General features: G+C 41.2%; 1 non-coding gene across 1 annotated transcript; it reads right to left on the bottom strand.

The window, feature by feature from the left end:
* Positions 1-1,273: 1,273 nt before the first annotated feature.
* Positions 1,274-1,379, bottom strand: LOC121973995. Its single transcript, XR_006109885.1, has one exon. It is a non-coding gene; the product is annotated as a small nucleolar RNA R71 (small nucleolar RNA).
* Between the last annotated feature and the right edge of the window lie 15,347 nt (positions 1,380-16,726).

Below are 16,726 nucleotides of genomic sequence, written 5' to 3'. Positions count from 1 at the left end.
AAGGACGTTTGAGAGATAATCTTGAAGAGGAAATGGGAATATTCAAGAGAGTAGGATGGATCTTGTGATTAGTTTCTTGTATCTTGATAGATTAATGAGTTGTGGGCTTCTATGTTGATATCCGAGGAAGGCATAGTAATAGGTGCGCTTCTGTGTAAGGACAATGTAGGTTCATGTCTAATTAATCCTACTTAGATACATTTCTCAGTCCTTAGCCGGTTGTCTATTGCAAGAGAGAACCGGCAACTTTCTACATGTTTGGCAATTGAGGGATAAGAATTGGTGAACCATTTACATTCAAGAAATCTTACAAAGAAACCGAAACTCCTAGAATCTCCCTTTATCATAACCCAAAACACTAGACTCTTGTTTGTTGATCTTTAAGATTAGATTTGTTTACCTTTACTTTGCTTTTGAAACGATTGGATAGTTGTTTAGCTAATTCGCATTGAGACATTTCTAGTGCTTATTCCAGTCCCTGTGGATACGATAATCTTTTATATTACTTGCGACATTTCCGTACACTTGCGGAGCGTAACAAGTTTTTGGCGCCGTTGCCGGGGACTGCGCTATAACATTAGGAATTATCAATTGAGTTAGACTAAACATAACATTTGTTTTCCTTTCATATTGCATAGTTATAACTAATCAGTAGATTTCTGTTTTTACTTTCTTGTATAACTTTCACTTCTTGTTAATTCTTTTTGTACAAATTCAATTCTGCATTTTTGATCCTTCTATTTTTCTTTTTGTGTCGAATTGCCATCTGCTATCCTGTTCTTGTGTATGCGAAGATCTAACTTTGCAGGGGAATTCTTTCCTTTTGACCCTGAGATTGATAGAACTTTCCATAAAAGAAGAATTCTGCAAAGGCAAATTGAAGAACAGGAACATTTGAACATGGCGAATAGACCACTTAAGAATTATGCAACACCCTATGCGAGAGGTTTTCTATCTAGTATTTCAAGACCTTCAGTGGAAGCTAATAACTTTGAGATCAAACCCGCAATCATATCTATGGTGCAGCAGAACCAATTCGGTGGAGGACCTCATGAGGACCCTAATCAACACTTAGAGGTCTTTTATGAAATATGTGGTACCATGAAAATGAATGGAGTTCCTTCAGATGCAGTTAGATTATTGTTATTTGGGTTTTCTCTAAGAGATAGGGCAAAGCAATGGCTGAATTCTTTGGCCCCTAATAGCATCACCACTTGGGAGCAGTGTGAGCAATAGTTTCTTGATAAGTTCTATCCACCAAGAAAAACAGCTCATATGAGGAATTTAATTACAAGCTTCAAGCAAACTGACTCAGAATCTCTTTTTGAAGCATGGGATAGATATAATAGTATGCTCAGACAATGCCCACATCATGGGTTGGAAAGATGGTTAGTGTTGCATACTTTTTATAATGGTATCAATTATCATACCAAAGTGTCCCTTGATTCAGCTGCTGGAGGGGCACTTATGAACAAAAGCTTAGATGAAGCCGAAGAAATCATTGAAAGTGTAGCACAAAATCATCATCAATGGGCAAATGAAAGAAGTGGAGGCTATTCCTCTGTAAACCCAACAATTAAAGCATCAGGGAAGTTTGATGTAGATGCAGTCACTCTTTTGTCTGCAAAATTGGATGCTCTTACAAAGAAATTTGAGAATATGGGGACTAGTGCTAATATGGTCAATGCTATTAGTACATCTTGTGAAGTATGTGGGAGTTCAGAGCATTCAAATGACTCATGTCCATTGGGAGCTATCACTGCACAAATCAATCAACTTGAACAATGTGATGCAATCATGAGTTACAATCAAAGGCAGAACAACCCATACTCAAATACTTATAACCCTGGATGGAAGAGTCATCCAAATTTTTCTTACAGAAACAATCAAGATCAAGGACCATCCATGGGGGCAAGACCAAATTTTCAAGCTGGGCAACAAAATTTTCAACATCTATCTTCTCAAGGCTTACCAAAGTCAAATGTTGAAAAGATGCTTGAAGAAATTATCTCAAGTCAGAATGAAATGAAGCAAGATATAGCAAAGCTCATCCAGAGAATGGATAATTCTGAAAAGCATCAAAAGATCCAGGATAGTCAAATTGCCCAACTAGCTTCCTCATCATCCGAGCACCAGGACAACTTCCAGGAAAACCTGATGTGAATCCTATGGAGCATTGCAATAGGATTGAGCTTAGGAGCGGACGGACCTTGGGAGACTCCCAAGTGACTGCTTCAAAAGGGATACAAAAAGAAGAAGAGCTCTCTCCTCCTATATCAAATCAGATTCAAGCTAATGAGGAGAGTACCATTGAGGTTGAAGAAACTCTTCCACTGAACCATCAGAGCAAAGCTGTCCCTTTTTCTCAAAGACTTACAATGCTCAAGAAAGATGAAGAATTTGGCAAGTTTCTAGAAAAAGTTAAGGAAATTTGTGTAGAGGTACCTCTTATCGATGCTATTCTGCAAATGCCTAGATTTGCCAAATTCCTGAAGGATCTCATGTCAAACAAGAGAAGAAGAGGAGAGGTCGAGACCATTGCGCTTAGTGAGGAATGTAGTGCTATTTTTGAGAAGAACACTTCTCCAAAACTGAAGGACCCAGGGAGTTTTTATATCCCTTGCAACATAGGAAAAGAATTTTTTGAAAAAGCTTTCTGTGACTTGGGGGCGAGTGTTAGCCTCATTCCTTACTCAATTTGTAATAAATTAGGTCTCAAAAACATTAAACTTACTACTATGGCACTTCAACTTGCCGATCATTCCTGCAGGTACCCTTTGGGTATTATAGAAGATGTGCCAGTAGAGGTGGATGGGAATGTTATTCCCACAGATTTTGTCGTGTTGGACATGGAAGAGGACCCTAGGATTCCTATCATATTAGGAAGACCTTTCCTTGCTACAGCTGGAGCTATAATTGATGTCAAAAATCATAAGCTTTCTTTGGTAATTGGTAAGGAAAAGTTGGAATATGATTTATCTAATATCTCTAACCATGTCTCGTCTCTTTTAAATGCTTGTAGCAGGTCAAGCATTTATAAACTTGAGGAATGGAATTTCGATCCTCATGGAAGGCCACCAAATGAAGAAGACAATGAGGTGGAGGATGTTGGGAGAAGATCTCCCAACAAAAACGAAAAGTATATCTGTCCTCCAAGGGCGAGAAAAAGAAGCGAATGATAAAGTTTGGTCGAGCTAAAGACCTTAAACAAGCGCTTCTTGGGAGGCAACCCAAGGGTTCTTTTAGTTAGTTTTGATCTGCATCTAAATCTCTTTTAGTTTAATGCATTCTTTTGATTTTTGTTTTCAGGTTAGGTGCAAAACGGAGCTCGGCCGTGTGCTATACACGGCCAGGCAAAAGTTGCAGAGAAGGGAAGTGCTTAGGCCGTGTCATCCAGACACGGCCGTGTAGCATCTTCCGAGGAGAAAAGGATCTAGGCCGTGTCTAAAACACGGCCGTGTAAAGAATCCCGAGAGGAAGGATGGAGAGGCCGTGCCCCAGACACGGCCGTTCGAGGAATCTAGAGGAGGAAGAGGGGGGGCCGTGTGGATCTACACGGCCCGTGCAAAGAATCCCGAGAGGAAAGATGGGGAGGCCGTGTAGATCTACACGGCCCGTGTAGGAAAACTATGAAAGTCTTCTTCCTACCTCACACGTCCAGATCTTGGCCGTGTTCCGCACACCCCCGACTCTCCAAAACATATCTTTCTCTCCCAATTTCTTAAAAACCCCTCTCTAATCTCTCAAGATCTCTTAGATCCGATTCTCCTCCTCTCTAATACTTGGACCTTTTGTTCTCTTAACCTAAGATCTTTTGTTCTTTGAAGTTTTGTTCTTTGAGTTCCACAACTCTAGATAATTCTTCCCCTATCTAAACTCATCAAGATGTCCAATATTTTGAAGAGACTTCGCAAAGGAGGGGGTGGATCTAGTGGAGACAAAGAGAAGGAGCCATCAAGGGACAAAGGAAAACAACCAGTGAAGGGCAAAGGCAAAAGGACTTCACGCAACGAAGGTAATGACAATGAATTCAATATTGTGTTTAGAAATGATGATCAAGTAACTAGATTTGCAATTCTTGTCAATAGAAAGATAGTGTGTACTAGATATATGGACCCAACTGTTCTTGATATGCTTGGAATTAGGGAAGATGTAGATTTGATGATTGGGTTTTTGGATTGGAGTGATATTATGTACACACATTTGCCTACATATCCTCGTCTTTTTTTGGAATTTGGATGTCCATTTTACTAATGAAGATGATTATTATGGAAAAATCTCTTTTAGATTAATGAATCAAGAATTTCTATGGGCATTTAGTGACTTTAATTCTTGTTTTGGAATAACCACCGGTAGCCCTCGTAGGTTTGACCCAAGGTTTAATTGGAATCATTTTTGGAATGTAATAACTGGGTTAGATCAACCTTATGAGCCTTCAAGAGCTAAGGCCTCCCATATGCAAAACCCCATCTTTAGGTATCTACATAGAGTCATGAGTAAAACTATTTTTGGTAGGGGAGAGAGTGATGGGGTGGTTAAGAAGATAGAGCTTTATGCTTTATGGGCTATGCTTTATAAGGTTGAATTTGACTCTGGTTTTCATTTTGTTCAAACCTTATTGAGATCGGCTAGGGCATCATCGGAATCGATTGTTTTTGGTGGTTTGATTACCCGAATAGCTTATAATTTAAATCTTGATGTTGATGGGTTGGAAATAATTCATGGTAATGACATGATTGACATTGATACATGTCTTGCTATGAAAATAATCGTTCGGGATGAGAATGGTTTCGCGTTTCCTAGGAGGAGTGGTTCTCCTTTACCCCTTCCTTTTCCTGAACGAACTACTATTTGTAACCCGGCTAATTGGGTGATTTCTGAGTTAGATTTTGAGGATAACCCTTCTATACCTGGAGACACTGAGCCATATCATGAGCCCTCGTCATCTGGACACACGCAGCCTTCTAGCTTTATGGAGCCTGCTAGGCATTCTTTTGCATATGGCACGGGATCTTCTAGGTTTGATTTTTCGGATTTTCGTACGTCTCTAGAATCACTTCATGAGAAGCAAGATTCCCAACGAAAAATGTTGGAGGGGCGCTTCTCTTTATCTGATGATCAGTTTAGGGAGGTACAAAATCATTTTCAGTTTACGAGGAATTTTCAAGGTCAAGTGGCTGAGTTTGTGCAGGATTATGATACTGATCAGGCTAGGATGAGAGATTTTATGCAGAGTATGACGCTTACTAGCCAACAAGTAGATGCTTTATATGAGTATCATAGATCCTTGGGTGAGATTCCAGGTTTTCCTAGTTTTCCTATTGGCCAACCACGTCGTAGACCTCCTTTCCCTCGTCCACCTCCACCTCCTCCACCATATTGATTTCATCGGGACGATGAAAAGTTTAAGTCTGGGGGGGTGTCATGTACTGTTTAGTTTGGTTTTCAGTTTTTAGTTTTTGTTAGTTTTTCATGTTGGTTCTTATTTTCATTGCTTGTTGCTTTATTTTGCTTGTTTTTGAAATAATCATGGCAAAAAAATTTTTGAGAACATCAAATCTTCACTTATATGCTTTCTTGGATTCAAGTGAAATGTTAGCACGATTATTGTCTTGATTCATGATGTTCGAATGATGCTAGTAGTAAACTTTGTGTAGTTCTTTTTTCTATCTTGGGAAGCATTAATAAGCTAAGAATCTTATGGTGATGAGTTTTAGTTTTGGTTCAACCTTAAGGATTTTATCTTCACTACACTTGTGCTTGATGCTTGAATAGTTGATGTCATTGAAATAGTCATGATTCATCTTGTTTGCTTAGTACTTGGTTTCCATGGTGATTTCTCAACTTTCATTTTGGTTACTGGATGAGGCTCAAATCATTAAAGCTCATTTGGAAAAATCAAAATATCCCAACATGTGTGCTAAAAGTACATTTGTGAATAAGTTTTGCACAATGCAAACACTTATAAAAAAAGAGAAAAAAAAATGAACAATAAGGGATATAAAAAACAGTTGTCATGAGTGGAATCTAGCAAGTCACCCCTTTGAGACCGAGTTAGGTTACTGGGGAAATGACTGTTTAGCTTCTCTTGAGATTGAGCACACCTTTGAGACCTTGGGTTAGTTGAGAAATATGAACCAAGTGAATGGTGAGTAAGTGTCTATCACTGGTTACTTGTCGTTCACTGGGAACACTAGGAATTCAAATTTGATGACGACTTGACTAGGACATGGATTGAAACTTGAAGGGTGTTGAGTTACTTTTACACTGCGCACAAGATTCTTATGCTTGAATCATACTTTACTTGTTTCCATGATCATGCTTGTTAATGAAACTTTTTGATAGAGTTAGGAAAGTGCACTGTGTTTAATGAATGTATTGTAGAACATATGAATTTAGACTGCAGCATTTTGCTTGAGGACAAGCAAAGGTTTAAGTCTGGGGGTGTGATGTGCGTAGATTATATACTCTTTTATGCATGTTTTTACGCACATTTACATATTTTGAGCATGCTTGATCTATGCATTTTATACTTCCATTTCCTTTTAGCATATTTACTCTTTTGGTTCGGAGATCCGCTTTTGTGCATTACACAGGAGTCGATTTGGTGAAGAATCTACATCTTTGGGCATGCATTGGAGGAAACAAAGGGAGAAAGCACGGCCGTGTACCTCACACGGCCATGCACTGGTATGGAGCTCGGGCCTTGTGGAGTTTGGCACCAACGAAGAGGAAGATGACATGGTCGTGTGAACCTCGCCCGTTTCAAGTGAAGCCAACGGGCGAAGCCTTACATGGCGTGGATCTACTGCAGTAGTGTGAAATAGAGACCAGCGGTGTGGGTGTGCACCACTGCAGTGTATTTCCAGAGACTAAGTAGAGGTGTGGCAGTGTGCACCACTGCAGTAGTGTGCAAAGAGCGGAAGGGTTCTGGCGGTGTGGAGTCCTGCAGTAGTGCAGCTGGCGGAGAGGGGCGGACATGGCCGTGTGAATCTTACACGGTCGTGTCACGGGGCTGTGTGGCGCCCGATTCCCTCCTCTATTTAAACCCTTCTTCATGAATTGAAAGGGGATCTCTCCCCCTTTGGGAGAAGGCAAGATTTGGTGGTTTCCTCCTATTCTTGGGAGGATTTCTGGGCGATTCTAAGGGAGATCTCGACGATTTTGACTCCGGAGCGAGGATTGGATCCAAAGACGAGGCTTCTTCGTAGATAAGTTTTCTCTTTCCCCCTCTTCTTGATTTCTTGGATTGGGGATTTAAGAAATGCTTGTATTCTCTATTTCTTCGGGTTTTCTTCCTCGATTCATGGAGTAGATCTTGTATTCTAGGATTAAGGGAGTATTTGTATAATGGATTGATGTAATCTCTAATGGATTTGCCATTTTCTTGTTTCAATGACATTGACTTGCTTGTATCAATTAGATCTTGAATGATTAATGGTGATTTGTGCTTAATTCTCATTCTTGATTGATTGTTTGGATTTCTTGTGGACTTTGTAAAGATAAACTCTCACTCGATCATCCGAGGGATCTATGTGGCAGGTGCAAGCCCGTGTAAGGACGTTTGAGAGATAATCTTGAAGAGAAAATGGGAATATTCAAGAGAGTAGGATGGATCTTGTGATTAGTTTCTTGTATCTTGATAGATTAATGAGTTGTGGGCTTCTATGTTGATATCCGAGGAAGACATACTAATAGTTGCGCTTCTGTGTAAGGACAATGTCGGTTCATGTCTAATTAATCCTACTTAGATACATTTCTCAGTCCTTAGCCGGTTGTCTATTGCAAGAGAGAACCGGCAACTTTCTACATGTTTGGCAATTGAGGGATAAGAATTGGTGAACCATTTACATTCAAGAAATCTTACAAAGAAACCGAAACTCCTAGAATCTCCCTTTATCATAACCCAAAACACTAGATTCTTGTTTGTTGATCTTTAAGATTAGATTTGTTTACCTTTACTTTGCTTTTGAAACGATTGGATAGTTGTTTAGCTAATTCGCATTGAGACATTTCTAGTGCTTATTCCAGTCCCTGTGGATACGATAATCTTTTATATTACTTGCGACATTTCCGTATACTTGCGGAGCGTAACAGATAGATCCCATCTACATCACTCACATCCCTCCGCATAATTTGTTACATACCCAGTAATCGCCTTTATAGTCCACCCAGTTACGGGTGACGTTTGACGAAACCAAAGTACATAACTCCTTATGTAGGGAACCATGGTGACTTCAGGTCTAAGGACTAGTAGTCATACTAATACCGCATGAGAAAGTATATGACACTCATATAACGATCCATGATACTTTCTCATGGCGGGTCATTCAGTATACATTCTCCAATGCATACCCATGTGTCAACTTGATATCTCTATATCCATGACTTGTGAGATCAAGTCATCGAGTTGACCTACATGCTAGTCTTATTGCATTAACATTGTCCCTGAATGTTAATACTCGACTAGGAATGATTAAGAGTAGTGTTCCCTATATCATCTCACTATCAGTTCAACTAACCAATTGATATAGGTGAGAACCGTCTACTCAAGGACGTTATTATACTTAATTTATTTGGCACCAATACAAGTAAGTATAATAACCAAAAACCAAATGCCTTTATTTATATAGAATATGATACAACAAGTCTAAAATACAATCATCAAATGATTGGCTCTAGGGCTCTAGCTAACCATCTCCCACTTAGGCTCTAAGCCCAAATGACCTAGTGTGACCATCATGCTTCCTCTGTGCCAAAGCCTTGGTCAAGGGATCTGCGATGTTAGCCTCTGTAGGTACTCTGTAAATCTTCACATCTCCTCTCTCGATGATCTCTTGAATGAAATGGAAGCGCCGTAGTATGTGTTTGGTCCGCTGGTGTGAGCGAAGTTCCTTCGCCTGTGCTATAGCTCCATTGTTGTCACAATAGAACTCAATAGCAACAACGCTAGGAACCGCCCCAAGTTCAGTGATGAACTTGTGTAAAATACCAGAAAATGGCGAATAATAATAAGGAAATTTTCTGGAATTTTTAGAAATTTTTCAGAAATTTTTCGGAGCTCGTATGAGCGAGTTAACCGGGACAAAAATGGGGTCCGGAAAAGCCTGTTTTGGCTACCCATTTAAGCGAGGAAATGTTTTATTTCTTTTAGTTTTCTTTTCTCTTTTCTTTTATTTCTCTCCGCCGTTTCTGCCCCCGCCGCGACCCGAGCCCTAACCACCTTGCGCCGACGCCTTCCTTCTTCTTTTCTTCCTCTGCCGGCACAAACCACACGCAGAGCTTCTCATCGCCGGCCGACGAGAGCCAACCGAGGGCCTCCGTTCCTCTCTTCTGGCCGACTCTTAGCGTTTACCCTAGCGCCGGTCACTGACCTTGAGCCCTAGATCTGTCTCGGCCGTGGAGGTCAAGACGCGCCGCAGCCCTCTCGCGTCACTCCGGTCGCTACAGTTGGCGCCGACTCTTGCCGCCCTTCCGAGCCCCTTCCTTCGATCACTGAGCAGAGCCCCTTCTTCTCCTCTTCCGAGCACGGATTAGCCGACCAAGTTCCTTTGCCCTGGACCTGCCGAAGCCCTCCAAGCCGTGCCCTAGTTTTGTTTGGGGTGTTTCCGGCCAAGAGCAAGAAGGATTTAAATTCGATGTTTCTTCCTCATGCCCTAGCTATTTCCTGTGGATACCCATTACATTGCCTCCTCACCGGATCTTGGACCAGGGGAGGACTCTTTTCTCTACATGGCTACATTTCTAGGCATCAAATTAAGAGGAAGCAAGGGATCATTGCTTTGTGGACCTCCTCTGTTATCGATCACTATCTGCTACCAATTCTTGAAGCTGTGAAGGTTTTGGGGTGAGGAGGTAAGGTTCTGTTGAGTTGAGCTTTGGTATTTTGAATTAAAGTTTCAGTCAATCTTTTACTATATAATTGGATTTATGGATTGAGCTTCTCGGCAGGGATTGGTAGGGTTGCTGATCTACTGGAGTTGTGGTCATACCTCAAGGTCAGTGCTTTTCTAGTGATGTACCTTGGGTAATCTATTAGTATGTTGCTAAATTTAGTTTCTAAAGGATGGTAGAGTTTGTGATTGATGATATGGTTGATAGGTTGATTGGATTGAAGTGAAGGATTGTGGATTTAGTTAAACCTAATTAGATTATGAAATTAGGTTAATTGTTGCGATTAGGGTTTTCCCTAATTTGATTGGGGAGTTTATTTAGTTATTTACTGTATAAGTAATTAACTAAATACAGTATGTGATTTCAGGACTTTGTTTCAGGCGGCGTCCTGACGTGGAGACAGTTTATCACGACCGATCATTTAAAGCGGGTACCTCTTGACTTATCTTTTATGATATTGTCATTGGATATGCATAGTATTTTATAACTACATGCAATGAACATGTTTGCCTTTGGTATGTCACTGTTTGATATCCATAGCATGTTAGGTTTGTCACCTGTGATGTATCCGTGCTTATATCTCGTGATTTGTTGCCATGATTATCTTGTTACCATGAGTATCTTAGTTTCTAGAGTGACATACCATGCTTACTGAGGTTAGGACTAGGATTTGGATTGTTGTTTCTGGCCTGTGTATCTAGATTATCTGATACTTAGGTTTTTGTGCCATATCAGATTTGTGTACCTCTATTTGTATATCATATATGATTCGTGTTTAGACCCTGATTCTTTGATCCGTGTATATTGTTGGTACATATGCTATGGAAGAGGGATATGATTTGGGTCTAGGTTGTTATACCTTAGAGGACTTGTATACCCTAGATCCGTGGATTTGACTTACTGATACTGTGGTACCCATATTGTGTATATATGGATTTTTCTATGCTGATCAGGATATTCCATACTTATTATGTTCAGGACATAGGGTTATTGATATTCTATCTGACCTGTGTACTCTAGATCTTGGTATGTGACCATCGCTTTTACAGTAACCATTTTGTATGTATGGATATGGTTATGTTGATCAGTTTTTGCCATGCTTAGTGTCATGCATCATGATTGCATGCTGTGCGATAGTCGACTCCATTGTTGTTGAGCACATCGCCAGTTACATGGATCTGCACACACCACCACTCATGGGTTAGTGGTCGATTCAGGCAGTGTGTGTTGCAGCAGGGACTTTGTTTGGCTACGTTGGTCCGCTCATGGGTAGTGTGACACAACGTGTTAGCCGGCAGGGATTCCTCCCCGTCATCGTGTACCGGGAGTTGAGAGCATTGAGCTCCCCCATTTATGATTTGGGGTCACGGGACAGGAGCACTCCGACAGATCCGTCCACTCGGTCACTCATCGGGAGCAGTGACGACAGAGTGCACGGTTGTCACAGCCCTACCCACTCGGTCTCGCCATTTGTGTGTGAGATGGTGATGGCGTCGGGGTGACCAGACGCATCATTGACATCATATGCATTGATGCATTTATTTCTTGTGATTGTGTTTGCTGCATTTATTTCCTGCATTTGGTTGATTCATATGTTTGACATGCATACATGAGGACACTTCGGTTTGATGACCCTTTTGTTTGGATAGGAGTTCTGGTGAGTACGACTTCCTTAGTTACCTTTCGGTTTTGCATCTTTCCTAGATGTATGATTAGGAAGTCGTATTCTGTTTATGGTATTAGATATATCTTACTAGGCATGTCTATTGGTATTCACTGAGTTGTTGAACTCACCCGTGGACTCTATATTTTCGGTACCGGGTTATTTATGGTGTCGCTTGGAGCATCCTGCTGGTCCCCACGTCTCATCAGAAGACTTATCGGTTTCACGTATGTTTTGCTTGTTTATGTTTCATGTTTTATTCTATTCGGTTTTATTTTTGAGAGTTGATGTTGTTATGTGGTGTTTTGTATTTGTTATTGGTTGTGTAAGCCTACTGGCTAGCAGTTTTGTGTTTTGGTTTTGATACAGCCTAGTGGGTGCTTATTATTCTGCGTGGTTGTGTATGATTGATATTAAATGCGTGGTGTTTGTTTTCTTTATTGTTATTATTCCAGCATGTGGGTGAGGTATATAGTGCTTGTAGAAAGTTTGATTGTCGCGTGCGGAGATCTTTAGAAATTTCTTGAGACGGAGACTCCTCAGGCGTGACAATTAGTGTATCGAGCGGTATCGATACTTGCTATGTGTTACGGACTTCGAGATTTATCCGATATCAATTTATTTGGTATCGAGATCGACTTACGTGTCTTATTTTTCCTGTTTGGATTTTGTGTTTTGGTTTTCTCGATGTGACTTTTCGGGACCTGGCAGCAGCAGGACATCTCCAAGCTATAGAAGGTATGTTGGTATACTGTTATCCTATTATTTAGTTAGTGTATGCATTGTTGACTGTGATAGTTATGACACTTTGTATCTGGTATCTGTCTGATGTTGTAGCCATATTATATGTGATGGGATAGTCACTGATCTTGATCGACCTTAATAGAGATTAAGGAATATAATCTCTGTTGATTTTTCATATTTTACCATTAGTAGTATTAGCTTTAGTTAATACTAATTGGTTAGGAGATGGAGGCACATACCAGCCTCTGTTGTTATTAGTGTGTAGTAGATAGTACCTTCATATTCATGTTGACTAGTCAGTAGAATACCGATATACTTTAGTTAGTTTTCGTCGGTAGATGATTATTGTACTCTGGTTAGATCGGTCAATAGAAAACTGACTTACGCTTGTCGACTTGGGTAGTCGTAGATTGATATACCTTAGTAGCTTATGGAGGATTAAGGTATTCTTGATTAGTTAATAGATGACCGATTTAGCTTTATTGGTCCGATCTGAATCTTTGGGTAGTTTGTGCTTAGTTTGGTATCTAAAGTACATTTGAGTACATGTTTTGTACTGATGTGGAAAAGACAGAGTTGATCGTATATCATTGTCGATTTTGGTCAGTCTATGGAGGATCGATGTATCATATTCTATGGATACTTTAATTTTAGACTGTATGTACCTGATTGGATAACTTAGAAGGTGGCATATGATTTGTGTGATAGATTGGATTAAATATGTTGATTATGCATATATATGAAGTGTACATATGGTTGTTATGAGTTGAAGGAGTTCTATGATGGATAGTTCATTTGTGGATAGTGTGGGTATTCCCATCTAGATATGGTTATTGTAGGTTCCTTGTGGATTATAGCTATTTAGTTAGCTGTACGTGTCTGATTGACATATTGGAGGTATCTTGTTGATTATGTGTGATTTGTGAATGCACCTGGGTTTTAGTATGCCTTATTGGAAGTATATATTGATTATACTCTTGGCATATGTGTATATTTGTCATGTGAGTGTTGTTTGGGGGTATTGTTGATTTTACCTACGATGATATATGCACACGGGTTCGGTATGTATTGTTGGAGATATCACGGTGATTTACACCTATATTGTGAGTATGTTGGGTGTGCACTAATTAGAGGATTATGTTGATCATACCTATGTTGTGTGTGCACGTGTGTCAGATGTATGGTTGGTAGCATCATGATAATTCTACCTATGTTAAATGTAGAATATTAAATGTCTACATTATGATATTGGTCGTTATACCCTGTCAACTAATTCTCCCATTAGTGGGTGACCGACCCACTAGGAGGATGATAGAGTTGACTATGGATTAGATTTGCTTACTGGGTGGTTATACCCTAGGCTACCCACATTGATCTGTGGTAGAGAGATCTTGTACAGTCTCTAGCTAGATAGTTAGGTGCTTGGGCACTTATGTATTGTTGTGGTAGAGCGTAGCTCCCACATGTTATGGATCGTTTGTGGTAGAGCGTAGCTCCCACATATTCTGGATTGTTTGTGGTGGAGCGTTGCTCCCACATATTACGGATTTGTTTGTAGCAGAGCATTGCTCCCATATTTATTGTGGATATATATTCTGGATTATTTGTGGTGGAGCGTTGCTCCCACATATGGAGGATTTCTTGTGGTAGAGCGTTGCTCCCACATGTATGATATTTCGTGTGATAGAGCATTGCTCTCACACTGGAGGTTCTATTCTTTGATGATTATATATCGTTGGTGATTAGATCTATTTATTGTTGAGGATCTCATGGTTAGGAATGTCTGTGATACGGACATTTTGTGTCTTGGTTTTACCATTAGTGCTTGTGGTGCCCTAGATGTTATCATAGACTCGATGATATGGGTATTCCTAGGATGTTTAGATTGGTTTCCATTGTCTTTGTTGACGATGTGGTGATCTATGTCGGATCCAAGGTGAGTCACGTGCACCACCTTTGCATAGATCTAGAGATGATTCGACGAGAATATCTATATGTTATCAATAGTGCTGATTTGGATTGTCTTATGAGATGATGTTTGGGACACACGATCACCAGTGGGAGTGTACCGTGGTTCCACAGGAGATAGAGGTTGTTCTGGTTGGGGCGGCGAAATCGATCTGAGAGATCCAGATCCTTGGGGTGACGGTATGTCTGAGACCTTTCGTCGAGGTTTCTTTGCATAGTTATGCTACTTACGCTGACCTAGAAAGGCGTGAAGTTCACTGGACCGAGGATGACAAGAGCTCCTAGGAGCTGAAGTGGAGACTAGTGTCGGCTCGATTTTGGTTTACCTTTACGGAGGATATGTCCTCTACACCGGCACCTATTCGAGGGTTTGAAACTGATTACGATGCGACGATAGAGTAGTCTCCTATGCTTCTCGACAGTTGTAGGAGCATGAGTAGAACTACCCAATATGTGACTTGTGGCTGACCGTCATTATTTTGTGCCTTGAAGGTTTGACAGTCTTATCTATACAGTGTTACATTTGAGATTCTCACGGACCATAAGACTCAAATATTTGTTCACTTAGAAAGGAATCTAATCTCCGACAGGGAAGATGGATGGTGTTCCTAAAGGATTTTGATTGTACCATTAGCTATCACCCAGGAAAAGCTAATGTGGTTGTCAACGCACTTAGCCGGAAGTCTAGAGTGACTTTGGCTTGCCACCGAGTTGTGGCTATGGACAGAGCAGGGTATTTTTGTTACCATGGTTGCTCAGACGTTGGTCAGGACGAGGATCTGAGAGCCCTAGATTGGAGATCAGTGTTTACGGTCCATTGGCAGCTGGATAGCTTCCGGGCAGCAGGCTAAGTTTTCCCGAGATGAAGCGGGTATTATATACTTCCGAGGTAGATTATGCGCACCTCAGTCTCATCCGGTCTTATAAGAGTTACTTCCGGAGGCTCATCGCTCATGATTTGCTGTCCACCCATGTGGTACCCGTGTGTACCAAGATTTGAGGTGTTTCTATTGGTGGAACGACATGAAGGAAGACATCGCGGATTTTGTAGCTAGATGTCTCGTCTGTCAGCAAGTGAAAGCCGAGCATTAGAGATCTGTCGGCTTACTTCAGCAGATTTCTATTCCTGAGTGGAAATGAGAACATATTACTAAGGACCTTGTGGTGAGTTTGCCGAGGACACGACGAGGTCATGATGCGATTTGGGTAATCGTTGATCGATTAACCAAATCCACGCACTCGTTAGCTAATCGGAGGATGATTTCTTGGATCGATTGGTAGATCTGTTTTGCCGGGGATCATCGATCACGTGGTGTCCCGTTGATTATTATTTCGGATGGAGACCCCGATTCACGTCTCGTTTTTTTGACAGAGTCTGCAGTAGGCCTTTGGGCACGCAACTCTGTTTCAGTACAACTTTCCATCCGCAGACGGATGGACTGTTAGAGCGGACCATTCAGACTCTAGAGGACTTGCTGAGGTTTTGTGTATTGGATTTTAGGGGTAGTTGGGAGGACCATTTGCCATTGGTAGAGTTCGCCTACAACAACAGTTTTCATTCGCCTGTCTAGATGGCACCGTTTGAGGCGTTATATGGTAGACCTTGTCGGACACCCACCCTCTGGATGAGAGTGGGAAGGCCCAGTTGTTGGGACCTCATAGAGCTCAGCATGAGGCAGAGTTGGTCCGTATTATCAGACAGAGGATGTCAGAGGCGTAGGACCGGCAAAAGAGTTATGCAGACCGGAGTCAGAGACTCTTAGAGTTCTCTGCAGGCGACCATGTATTTCTGCGAGTTTCACCCACAAAAGGGGTGAAGAGATTTGACTTCAGAGATAAGTTAGCTCCGTGATACATTGTATCTTTCCAGATCTTGGAGAGGATTGGAGCGGTAGCTTTTCAGCTGGCACTATAGCCGTCCCTGGCAAGAGTTCACGACGTATCCCGCGTATCTATGCTGAGGAGATACATACCTGACCCGACACATGTGCTGGCAGATATCTCAGTTTCCGTACAGTCTGACGTGACCTACGAGGAGGTTCCGGTACGGATTTTTGACCGGAAGGAGTGTCAGTTGCGGAACAAGACTATCCGACTGGTTAAGTCGGATGGCAGCATAATACAGCCGAAGAGGCTACCTGGGAGCTCGAGGATACTATCCGAGCTCGATATCCCCATCTTTTCACTTGAGGTATGTGATTTAATTTACCGTTCAGCATTTATACTCGTTACCTGTTGTTAGTATTTGCTGATGGTAGATAACGAAATTTGGGGACCAAATTTTTATTAGTGGGGGAGAATGTAAAATACCGGAAAATGGCGAATAATAATAAGGAAATTTTCTGGAATTTTTAGAAATTTTTCAGAAATTTTTCGGAGCTCGTATGAGCGAGTTAACCGGGACAAAAATGGGGTCCGGAAAAGCCTGTTTTGGCTACCCATTTAAGCGAGGAAATG

The sequence above is a fragment of the Zingiber officinale genome, chromosome 4A, assembly GCF_018446385.1.
Source record: "Zingiber officinale cultivar Zhangliang chromosome 4A, Zo_v1.1, whole genome shotgun sequence".
Lineage (NCBI taxonomy): Eukaryota > Viridiplantae > Streptophyta > Magnoliopsida > Zingiberales > Zingiberaceae > Zingiber > Zingiber officinale.
Note: the sequence above shows the minus strand (reverse complement) of the source record. Positions and strands in the feature narration are given on the sequence as shown.